We start from the raw sequence: 9,668 nt of genomic DNA, 5'->3' as shown, positions 1-9,668 counted from the left end.
ACTTCTTCGCACAACACCTAAGCCTCTGACAAGTCATTTAACAAAAGAGAATGGAAAGTTATGTTTATACAGTGTCGGAATTTCTGCGGGCAGAAACACTTTTTCACGCTTTTTGGCCAGAAGGATAACTCTGTGTTAATAACGAATGCATGGCTTACATCTAGGGAGTTTAACGTGAAATGGTATGCTTAAAAATGACTGCATGGTTTATTTATAAGATTTCTGAGAAAAGGGCAAATTTGTTTAGTTTAATGCATTTGTAGGTCATACTTTAAAAAACTGCACTGAAAAAAGAAATCTCGACACAATGAATCTGCCCGGTTTCCTGGGGTCAAAATCTTGTACATCGGATACACACCCCAATTTCCTTTATATTAAAAAACAGGATGCTAACTGAATGCCATATTATTAAAAATATATATTTATCCTGATATTCAGCAGCTCTGTAATATATATATATATATATATATATATATAATTATTAATATGCATATATTATATAATATATATAATATATTTATATATTATTGTACCCCTGTGGATGTTAAGAATTGTGTAGAATTGGCCCACAAGCTCCCTAGTTAATAAAACTAATATTTCTCCAACTAGTTGAACGCAAAACAAAAAAGCTGTTTCCTAAAGTATCTAATCTCAGGTAAAATGTTACTTTTAAGAACTTTTAGTAAACGACACACAAAGGAAGACCTCCCGTAAGTGGGTTTCAGCTTAAGCACCGGTTGTGGTAGATATCGTTCAAAGCTCTTAAAAAAAAAAGTAATTATCCTTGTAATAGTGTTTTTTTTATTTTTTATTAATGTTTTTAAAACATGTTTTTCTTTAAAAACCATTGTTATTGGTTCCTGGCATTTTTTTTAAACCACTGTTGTAAGGATAAACACTTTCTAAGCATTCCCACCGATATCCACTACTGGTATATGTGCCAGAATGATCAAGGAATTATCAGATACAGTTGCTTGTTTGTTGTTTGTTTGTTTTTGTGTTGTTTTGAGGAAATCATCGCATACCTCCCAACCGCCCCACTTTAAGGGTACAGTCTCTCTTTCCAAGTGCTAGGAATGTTTTCTGGGTATGAGTGTATCACAAAGTCACATATAAAAAGCCTGAGCTGAAATGAAGATCCCACTCTGGGTCTGCTGGGAGTCAGGTCGCTGCGTTAAGTGATGTCCTTGAACGGGACATTGTTTGTTTTTTTTTCTTCTTTAGCACTTTGACTGTTACTGGTTTTAAACTTGACAACAGCTAAAATGCCAGAGTTAGTTTGTTCCTGGTACTCTCTTTAGCAAATGCCTTAGCATTAAGATTAATGACCCTCACACGCAAGAATTTGGGATGTATTTCAGGGTAAAACTGGTATGTGATGCTTTTTGTTATAAAACATATGGTGCACATTCTCCCTCTCTATCGCTCCCTCTCCCTCATCTCTCTCTCTCCCTCATCTCTCTCTCTCTCCCTCTCTCCCTCATCTCTCTCTCTCTCTCTCTCTCTCCCTCATCTCTCTCTCTCTCCCTCCCTCATCTCTCTCTCTCCCCCCCTCCCTCATCTCTCTCTCTCCCCCTCCCTCATCTCTCTCTCTCCCCCTCCCTCATCTCTCTCTCTCCCCCTCCCTCATCTCTCTCTCTCCCCCATCTCTCACTCTCTCCCCCTCATCTCTCACTCTCTCCCCCTCATCTCTATCTCTCTCCCTCATCTCTCTCCCCCATCTCTCTCTCCCCCTCATCTCCCTCTCTCTCTCTCTCTCTCTCTCTCTCACACACAGTTTTTATAATGGTCTGTTTTGAAGCACATTTATAAATGTGGAGCAATCACCATGGAAACGGTTGGAACGTTCTTTCTAATTTTGCAATATTTGCCCCATAATTTGTTGCAAAATTAGAGCCTTCAGCTTTTGTTTCTTCCTGTACGAAATTGGATGAATCGGACCCAGATGTGCTTGATTGGACCATTTTAGGCTGTTCTAGCAGCGAATTGGCCTATAAAGATTTTTTTTTTGAAGAGCCCAAAACTGATTTTTTTTTTTTTTTTTTTTGTAAATGAGATAGTTTGTGAAAACGATCGTTACAGGCGGAACCAGCACAACTAGCTAATGGAATTTCCATTAAAATGTCAGAACTAAGTGTGGGAAACGCTGCGAGTAGCAGAAGAAATTATTTTTAAACCGCGCTGTACGAAACTGTATATTAATAAAAAGGACAAAAGACAAACCATGGAATTATCTGATTCACAGAAAAATAAATGAAATACTTTCTCAGTAAATGGGGGAGGGGATGGCAAACTGAGGTGAGCTACAGAAAACCCAGATACTTTTCTAAATTAAAGGTTTAAATCTATATAAAATGCCATAGCAATAACTAACATTTATATTACGGGGTTATAGAGACACGGTAAAATAGTCCAGTTACGCTTAATCCACATCGGCCATGTTTTCCAGGACACACATGAGTTTTACATATTGCTGGGCAGCCCAGATATAATGCTGCCCTGTAAAACTATCCGGCCTAAAAAAAATAAATAGAAACCAAATACCTGAATGAAAGCAGGAAAGCAAACAGATTACTTACCTGCAGCAGGTCGGTGTCTAAGTGAACAGACTGCACCTGGGCAGAGTCAGGCATGGAAGGAGATCACAGATCACCAGATCCAGGACAAAGCAAACGAGAGGTGGTACCAGCGCTGCCTCCATAGCATAAGTTGGCCGGTTGTGGAGATCAAAGATCTCCCTTGGAATCATGGCCCATTGTGCAGCCGAATACCTCCTTCTATTGGAGGGGCCGAAATTCCTTCTGCCCATTTTTCCTCCCCTGATACCCCTCTTTTCTAGGAGCTCAGAATGTTGGCTGGGTATGAGGGTATCAGAGGGTTCTACTGCCCTAAAATTAACAATACTGTCTTTATAAACAGCAGAGAATATGTTTCTAAATTAAAAAGTGTAAATACAATATATTATCCATATTCTAAATACCTTACTCCATTACAGAAGTGTAAATAAAGAAAAATTAAAAATAAATAACTATTTATTTTGGATATATGATACCAAAAACACCATAAACTCTAATGATTTACACATACCCGGCCTTTAATGTTGGAATGTATGTGAAAATCACACAAAGACTACAGCTCCTTTTCACATACCACAATTAAACAGAAAATTCTCCATTAAATCCATTAAAAAAAAATCTTTGAATGCGAAATGCTGAATAATTTTATGTAATATTTTTTATGTATTTCAGATAATTGTTCATATAAAAAAAAAAATCTCGAAAAATAATTTGCTCTAGATTTGGCAAAATGTGGCACACTAAATAAAGACGTCTGGTTTGTCATCTTGTTACGATTTGGGTAAATACAGAAATCTTGTCTTGATTACACAGGGGGTTATGTAGAATAGACATTTTGGTGCGAACAAAAATTGTCCTATTTCCATAGCAACCAACAGTATCAATAATTCTATTGATCACTATGGAGCCTTTTTATAAGTCTCAGATATGGTACATCAGTTAACAATGAGGCATAACGCTCAGGCATCCCTCTTTAAGAGATCTTTGGGTGGGGGGTCCCGCTGGCGATGGTGGGGGGTCCCGCTGACACCCACAAAAAATCAGCTCCTAGAACAGAGGGACACCAGGGGAGGAAATATGATTTGGCTAGCTCTCTTTAACAGGGGCCCTTGGGCGCAGACCTGGACTGACGACGAATGGGGCGCCCCTTTCACTTTAAGGCCATCGGCCGCCTGATGACCTAGGCGCAGCTGATGGCTGGATATCAGGGGCCTCCAAGTCTGGACCTGCTTGGGAGGTTTGCCAATGAGGTAGATTTATTGCTATGATAATAAGACCCCTTTAAAAAACTTAATCATGTTTAGACGTAATCAAAAATGTATTTCTTGGGGTCGCTACTCATTTCATTCATCGTTACATTTCATTCATCATTTCAACGTTACTAGGGTCACGAGGAGTTTAATGGCAGGTACAAAAACTATTGAAAACTAAATGTTTAGAGCCTGTCTTTGTGCCGTCCGTAGAACGTTATTTACTGTCATTTCTACAGGTGACAGGAGGGCTTTAATTACATTCTTTTTCTGTGATTTTACTTTGTATTCGTGAGTATTTACACAACGATAAGAGATCTAAATGTATTACCCAATCCTGTTAACTTTACTCTTGTGTTCTTGAGAAAAAGACTCTTATAAATCACCCCCACCTCCAAAATGTTTAACATCTGTTGTTTAAACATATATCGCTCTCCAGGAAAGCCATTGTGCTGCGTTGACCTCTTCAGTGTTACGATCGTCACATTAAAGGGGTGAAAGCTTTAAATTTAGACCCAATGAGCCTTGGACAGGATTTAGATCCCCAATGAGGGGGCCACCAATGGACTTGCCATGGCTTACTGTGATCCATGGTCCATTATTACTTAAGTCCTTCCTAAACATATTTATAGGGACAGATCACTGTCCCTGACGGCCTTACAAAAGAAGAATACATATTAAAGTACTTTGTGGTCCAACATTTCTTGCCAGTGATTGGCTGCTTGAAGACCCACTTGGGACACTTGCTGAACCAACGGTGGAGCAGATTGGCGGAAAGTATATCATGTGACTGGTCTTGCCAGTGATTGGCTGCTTGAAGACCCACTCGGGACACTTGCTGAACCAATGGAGGGGCAGATTGGTAGAAAGTATATCATGTGACTGGTCTTGCCAGTGATTGGCTGCTTGAAGACCCACTCGGGACATTTGCTGAACCAATGGAGGGGCAGATTGGTAGAAAGTATATCATGTGCCTGGTCTTGCCGGTGATTGGCTGCTTGAAGACCCACTCGGGACACTTGCTGAACCAACGGTGGAGCAGATTGGCGGAAAGTATATCATGTGACTGGTCTTGCCAGTGATTGGCTGCTTGAAGACCCACTCGGGACACTTGCTGAACCAATGGTGGAGCAGATTGGTAGAAAGTACATCATGTGCCTGGTGTTCATCCGAGCAAACCTCCTGGATGCATAATAGCTAAGGGGTGAGGAAATGTACGGTATATGGGGGATTCTGCAAGACCCCCCCCCATGCATTTGGAAGAGGGGCACCAGCTGTCATGTGCATGTGATAGTTGGAATGTCCTCCTCTGATAATAGATGGTTTAGATCTCGTAGAAAGCCGCCACTTTCCCTGGATCCATCTTTGCCCAGAGTGGCTGGCGCTGCTCTCGTCCTCGCAGGTTATACGAGTTACAGCTGCTGCGTGTTTAGTGACACTCAACAAGAACAGAGCACTCAGCGGTGCCCTTTCTCTAAACATCTTAACCACTTCATTTTTGGAACACCAGTATTATTTCTGGCTATTGCCACCGATCACTGAAATCGAATAACTCCTTCTAACGACTTTGTCCCTAAAAGTCATTTTTTTCACTTTTTTTATGTATGCGCGTTATTGGAACATCCATCGGCTTTGCTTCATAAAGAGACTTATTGCGAGAGGCCCTGATGCCGCTTTCTAAATCAGAAATGAAAAAGTGTCGATTAGACCGTTCTTATAAATATGATACTATTCAGGGCCGGCCCTACAATGGGGCCGACTGGGGCAATTGCCCCAGGCGGCACTTCAGAAGGGGCGGCACTTTGCCGCCCCAAGCGGTTTTTCTTGTTTTTTTTGAAGCGGAGGAGAGAGAGAGGGGCACCGAGTGATTTTCGCTTACCCGCTCGGCGCCCCTCTCTCTCCTCTGCGGCGAGTTTCCCTGTTCGGTCTCGGTGCCGGCTTGTAATGCAGAGCGCCGGAAGTGACGTGAATTTCCGGCGCTCAGCATTACAAGCCGGCACCGTGGCAGCACAGGGAGACTCGCCGCAGGACTGTTTAAGGGTAAGTACCGGGGGGGGTTAGATAATGCCGCCCCCCCCCGGCGTCGGCGGGGGGCGGAATTTTAAACTTCGCCCCAGGCGGCGTTAAGTCTTCGGCCGGCCCTGATACTATTTGATAATATTTTGTTGAATACTCGCATCCTGCCAGCAAGCTCCTTAAATAAATCGGCCCTCGGCAGCGCTAAGAGTAGGAGGTTTTTTTTCTGTCTTTTGTGTACATTTCTTGAGCAATCTATGAATACTGATATGTGAAAAGTAAATACTCCAAGGCCATGTGGTATGAATCAGTGATCATGTAAGTCGCCGTGTTGTGAGCAAGGTATTCCGGTGTCTGAATTTCCAGGATTGGCAACATTTAAAAAATAATATAATATTAAAAAAATATATATAAATAAATAATAATAATAAAAATAAATATATATATAGTGCAAGAGCTCTGGCCACTTGAGTGTTACATCTGTATTTGATACAGACTTGTTAGTTGCCGGAGCCTTGCCTTAAAGGGACCGGCACTTTAAGGCATTTGATAGCTATGTGGCCATTTAAATGTTTCTAATTGCTGCCACCATGCAAATACATAAAAGGTCTGCATTTGCCCCAGTCCCCAGCTATTTGCCATGCAGGAGATGTGTTGGGCTGGACAACAAGGGATGGGAAGGCAACTTTCTAGATTTTGGGCAAGTCACATCAGGTCATGCGGCAACCGGGAATTTTTATTGTAGGGAAATCTAAAATCAAGCCTTGTCTGCAGCTGCAGCAGCCAAGTTCCGTATTACTGAGCATGCCGCTGTAAAAGTAAACAGAATAAGTGACACCTTGGCACACACTAGGGGCAAAAGAAAAGGGGTCCAAGTTTAGGACGTACAAGATGAAAACTAACCTACCGTCCTTCCACGGCACTCTGTAAATAAAATGCGGCGTAATAAAGGTGGTTTGCTGACGCTTCTACCAGCTGATAAGGGATATGCCCCCAATAATGTCTCCATTGTGTAGGAGAGAGCCCAGAGATTAGATGGTGAGTAGAGCTCCTCTAGCGCCAGCCTGTAACAAAGTTCACCGAATACCACGGAACCTATTATTTTTGGCATTGTAGCAAAAAAAAGTAAACAAAAAGATAATCCGCACGTCTTTTATTCTCCCATACATTTATCTCCTCCAGTTACCTACAAAGTCCCCCCTCCTCTTCTCCCGCTTGTTAGCGGGAATTATCAGTAAGAATTAAGTAAATATCACCGTTCTCCTTAATGAGGGCCAAAGTGACCTTTTAACATGACTAGGCTGGAGTTATTACATGCACCCGAAGCACTTTCGCTTCTCCTTTTCCGTTTATCCCCTTTTAACGATCACGGTGCTCTGTTATGGCACATGAAGGGTTAAGCGCTCCACGACACATCGTCTTTTTTTTTTTCCGCTTTACGTACAACACGTCCCTGTCTGATTTCCCAGGTGAGAGTCAGACGCTCCAGGGGCTGGGATTAATAGGTGTGGCGGTGAGTCACGGCGGTCTCCTGGTCGTTTCCAAGTCTGCCGTGTATTTTCAGGTTTACGTTGCGGGATACGGCTCTCTGCCATCGTAGCCGTTAACGTTGCCTGCTCTATTAACCCTTTTCCAAGTGTCCCTCATTCATACACTCGATTCTCTGTCCCTTTTTCCTCCCCTGATGCCCCTCTTTTCTAGGAGCTCAGACGGTTTGCTGGGTATGAGGGTATCAGAGGGTTCTACAGCCATAAAAGTAACAATAATGTGTTTATAAATTAAAACGTGTAAATAATCATTCTTTTTCTGATTCCATATCTATTTGTATGGATGACAATAATTGGGCCACATAAAAGCCCCAGTAAAGCCCTTCCCTTGGCCACACCTCTAACCACACCCCCAAATTAATGTCCACTCCCCTTTCGCTAGTTGTAACGTTGAGGCTATGATGCTTGCATCGCAGTCATAGAAAATACAACACAATGAATGAAATTTGTATTGAGAGAAAGAATGGGGTTGTAAATGGATATCAGACAGAGGGCTGTGGCCCGGGGGCCGCGGTCTCTGACCGCAGCAAGCCTTGTGGGGTCTGCGTGCATCACTATGCTTTAAAAAAGGTGCGATGGCCCAACACAGGGGACATTTATTTGGTATCCAGTTGAATACCCAATGGAATCGTAATTTGTCTCCGGACTCTCGGGGGGTGTGGAAGTGTCCGTGTTCCCAACAGCTGTAGCAAAACCTTCCGAACGCACAGAGAAGAGACTCGTGAGGTTTTAAGAGGCATAAGCCAATATAAGAAGTTTTACCAAGCGCACAAAAGAAGGTATTTCACGTATCTAGAAGGGATTCGGAAAGCTCGACACCGATGAAGAAGAAACATTTGGGGTTTAGAGAGCTTTGTCCAAGAGAGTGGTTTGGGATTAGCAAGCTCTGCGCACACGAGGAAGAGATCTGTGCTGTTTGGGAAGCGTTCTGCGCATGAAGAAGGCACTTGTGAGGTTTAATACGCTGAAGAAACTCATGGGTGGTGATTGAGAATGGTCTGCAGAACCGGAGAGGTTTATGAAGCTCTTCGCTGACGATGGGATGTTTTCTGAGAGGCGGAAAGTGTCATTCTGATTAATTTTATATGTAAGAACGTTTTATCCGGGTAACATATAATCCAATAATACTGCGCCGACGTTTGCATCCCCGATCGACGTGCTTGGTCGATATGTGACTATTTCCCACAATGCTTTAGAACATAAAGCGATACTATTTTTTAAGATGTATTCCGTTATACAGCGCTGCGGAATATGATGGCGCTATATAAAACAATCAATACTGTTTTCAGACTGGGAAGATCCTGTGGATTAAGAGGGGACTCCTTTACAAAGTTACGATTACCAGGAATTATTATTATTATTTATATAGCGGCAACAATTTACGCAGCGCTTCATACAATATATATATATATATATTCAGGGGGTCGGACATGGCATGTATATCATGTAAAATGCTGTTGGGAAGTTGGGCAGTAAAGGAATACAATCATCGTGATTGTCTAAACATGTACCTGAGGTTTATATCCACGTTAATTTATGGAACTAGGTCATCACATGAGTAAAACTTACCAATATGTTCTATTAATGCAAATATTGGAGTCCCCCCCCCTCTTTTTTTTTTTTAGAGCTGTTTCAAATATGTTCAACAGAATCCTTTTTACAAAACACCCTTAACATAATTACTACTAGTTAACGTCACTATCCCTATTTCTGTAGGAAGCCCTAGACGGAAGAGCTTACACTCTAATTGGGCTGACGATCCACATTTTTGCACCAGCACGTACTCCATTGCTTGAAAGAGCAAATGGGGGGGGGGGGGGGGGCTGACATTTTAGGGCTAAATCTCCTTAATCCATACAATGACAGTTTTCCAAATGCACACATCTCCTTGGATAAGTCCTATAGTTCTGCATATAATATGTACACAGTAGACCTTAACTCCTTGAGTGCCAGAGAAAGTTTAGCGAGGGTTAAGACCCAATCCTTTCAGCACTCTTGAGTAGTGGCTTTGCAAGGCTCTAAGCATTCCTGCTCTGGAAAGCAAAGGGTTAAACCACTACCCTCCACCCAGCAATCAGAGGGTTAATAAGCTGCCCCCCCCTTCTCTCTCCTTTGTAGTAAATGCCACCCATGGTCCTGTGAGTAAAGTTCTCCCTGCCCTGACTGTCCCACTCCCCCCCCCCAGGGGTGTGATCAGGAGGCTGTGTATAAAAGGGCAAAGCTATAGTTAGGATATCATTTCTTATACAGAGAGGAGATCTGTTGCTGGGACCTGAATC

This window comes from Sceloporus occidentalis, unplaced genomic scaffold (assembly GCF_023333645.1).
Source record: "Sceloporus occidentalis isolate IW3139 unplaced genomic scaffold, rSceOcc1.0.p SCAF_221, whole genome shotgun sequence".
NCBI lineage: Eukaryota > Metazoa > Chordata > Lepidosauria > Squamata > Phrynosomatidae > Sceloporus > Sceloporus occidentalis.
The sequence above is the reverse complement of the archived record's forward strand: the minus strand, read 5'-3'. Positions refer to the sequence as shown.